Raw genomic sequence first — 2,956 nt, 5'->3', positions numbered from 1 at the left:
AATCATTTGTTTGGTTTTCCCTTGTTGTATTCAAAGAATTACGTTGAACCAAAGACATGTGGTCGTTTAATTCCTAAAAATATTCATTTGATTTTCAAGATAATAATGATTGTTTCATTTCGATAAATTAGACTAAATTATCTTGGATGTGCAATGAATTCAGCTTCCAGAAAGGAAATTTCATAATCCCTATCCCTTATAATTTTTCAATTGTATCTTTAATAATTTCACCTAAAAACTTTGAAATAATAGTAAATTACTATTTCATCAGTTAAGTGAGAAAAGAGTAAAACAAATAAAAAAGTATAATTTTTTCATTTAATTATGTGTTGTGTGATATAAGTGAAGCGAACATGTTAAAAGAAAAAGTAAGATAACATAATATGTAAGTAAGTAATTTAAACACAAAACTAATTATTAGAATTGACCTAGTCGAAGAATTATAATAGTATGAAAATAAAATTTAAAATCTAACATCGTTATCATTATTAGAATTTTTACCAATAAAATAATAACACATACTCAACACAAAAACTTTTATTGATATCTTTAACACACATGCATAAACCATTTGATTTTGAAGGTAATAACTGATGTACCATAATGGTCCTTGACATTAATTTTGTAAATCCAATCTAATTCGAAAATTAAAAATCACTCAACACCTCATGAGGCACATGCACCATTCTTATTTTTTAACACTTATATAATGATCACTATAGGAGGTGATCACTAGCAACTTATCAATACTAAGAATACCCCTAACTAAAATGATAAGCCAGACCCACTTAACTTTTGTTCCATAATTTGAGATAATTTTTCAGCCATTTTAGGGGAAAGATAATTTACCCAATCACCTGTTTCAGCCTTTCGAAACAAGTATTTTCGCTCAAAGTTCCTCCCAAATGTTCCAGATTTATTTGCTTCCAATTCCTTCATATTCTCAAAGCTACATAACTTGATTATGCTTTCAATCATCCCAATACTTTCTTCCTCTTCAGTGAAAGGACAACCCAAGAATTCTGCTATTCTTTTCACATTAATTTCGACATCTTTTTTAAGATCCTCGTACTTCAAGAACAAAACCTTACTTGGTCTAGCTAAACTCTCGTTCCAGTACCCCAACATTTGGTTCCAAGTTGGACCAAACCCAATTATCCCTTTACAATACATATCAAAAGCTTCCTCTAGTCCAAAGTCAGGTAAATGTTTTGGCTTAATTTTATTGAGGAAAATCCAAGTAGAAACAAAAGTGTCAAGTGGGTTCCTACATATATAAATTATCTTACTATTGGATTCCTTGATTGACATGGCCAATGAAGGGTATGGAATATGTGTGCCAAAAAGTCTTGGCTCAGCCATGTTGGAAAGGTCTGGAACTTGGTTATTAGGGGCATCACCATAGACAGTGTATTCTAGGAAAGGCACAAGCTCATGGGGGTTAGAAGTGAGCAAAGGATGTGATATTGATGTGGTGAAACGATGGCGATTGACAATGGCAAAGGTGAGAGCTTTCAACCAAGTGGTGTAGACACCCAATTTCGTTCGGGGGCATACAAACAAGGACATGGACCTCTGTTATGAAGGGAAGGAGCTCCCGAAGCATGCCAACAAAAAGACAGGACCTTAAAGGGCCCAAAAGCACAAGTTGAGTTTTTTATTGGCCCGAAACGGACCGTTCCAAAATCGGAACGGACCGTTCCAAGGTCCAGAACGGACCATTCTAGATTTGGAATGGGCCGTTCCAAGTCATTTAAAGGGGCCAAAAAACCCAAATTGGAACGGGCCGTTCCAAAATCGGAACGGACCGTTCCAAACTCATCCAAAAAGGGTTAAAAAGTTAATTGGAACGGGGCTGGAACGGGCCGTTCCTAAATCTGGAACGGGCCGTTCCAAGGCCGTTCCAGACCAAATCATGTGGGCTTAATTTGGCCCCCAGAACGGGTCGTTCCAGTTTCAGAACGGGCCGTTCCAGGGTCCAAATTAACCCACAACGGCCATATCCAGAACGACCGTTCCGATTTTGTTACGAGCCGTTCTGGACCCCCTTCCTGAAGTCTATAAATAGACAGCTGGGGCTCATTTCTCCGGGCTCCGAAATTTCGTCCAGACTTCCTATAGCTCGAAATTTCTCTCTTTTTCTCTCTTCACCTCTCTTTTGTATTTCTTGAGATTTTGTGAGGCATTGTAGTGTGAAGGGTTGCCACAAAGCACCTATTTTGAAGATTCAATAGAGCTCATTTAAGAGGTATTTCAGTCAATTTTCTTCTCTTTATTTTATTTCTTATCTTTAATAAATATTGTTTATAATAAAAGTAATCATGTAGATATTTTAGGATTAATTGTATAATTTAATTTTTAAGCATGTAAATAATTATTAATAAAAGGGATCTAATATTTAATTTATTATTTCTTATTACGTTAGCTTCATCATAGGGTACCGATTTAGGGCGCTGTAGGGGTGCTTAATACCTTCCCTACACGTAACCGACCCCCGAACCCAATTCTGGTTATCAAGGCCATTATTGGATTTTTAAAAACCTTTTCTTTTTCCAATGTTTTGAGTAAAACATTGGTGGCGACTCCATGAACTCATTTTTCAAAACCATTAATTAAGGATTAGTCTGGTGTCCGGGCATTCCTTAATTGATGAGACTTTTAAAAGGATGTCTAAACCATTAGTCGCGAGATCGGAAATTTTCAGCTTGCGACAGATGGCGATTCCACTGGAGATGTTTTAAGAGGGTCAGGCCCATTTAATTCATGAAGTTAATAAAATAAAAATAATAATTTAAATATTTTTCCCCTTTACTTTGTTTGCTTTATTTGTTTGGCTTTAATATTTATTTGCTTGTTTAAATTCAACATTTGTTTGAAATAAAAATTGTACACAATCCTTTGCACACAACAGTTCCCCCTACACCCGGGGGCATGATGGTAATAAACATAGGGAGTG

At 35.7% G+C, this 2,956-nt stretch overlaps 1 pseudogene; it reads right to left on the bottom strand.

Annotated features, from left to right (window-relative positions):
* Window positions 1-520: 520 nt before the first annotated feature.
* On the bottom strand, window positions 521-1,569 carry LOC145950508 (cytosolic sulfotransferase 15 pseudogene; annotated as a pseudogene).
* Between the last annotated feature and the right edge of the window lie 1,387 nt (window positions 1,570-2,956).

The sequence above is a fragment of the Cajanus cajan genome, chromosome 8, assembly GCF_000230855.2.
Source record: "Cajanus cajan strain Asha chromosome 8, NIPB_CcT2T_4, whole genome shotgun sequence".
In the NCBI taxonomy this organism is placed as follows: Eukaryota; Viridiplantae; Streptophyta; class Magnoliopsida; order Fabales; family Fabaceae; genus Cajanus; species Cajanus cajan.
Note: the sequence above shows the minus strand (reverse complement) of the source record. Positions and strands in the feature narration are given on the sequence as shown.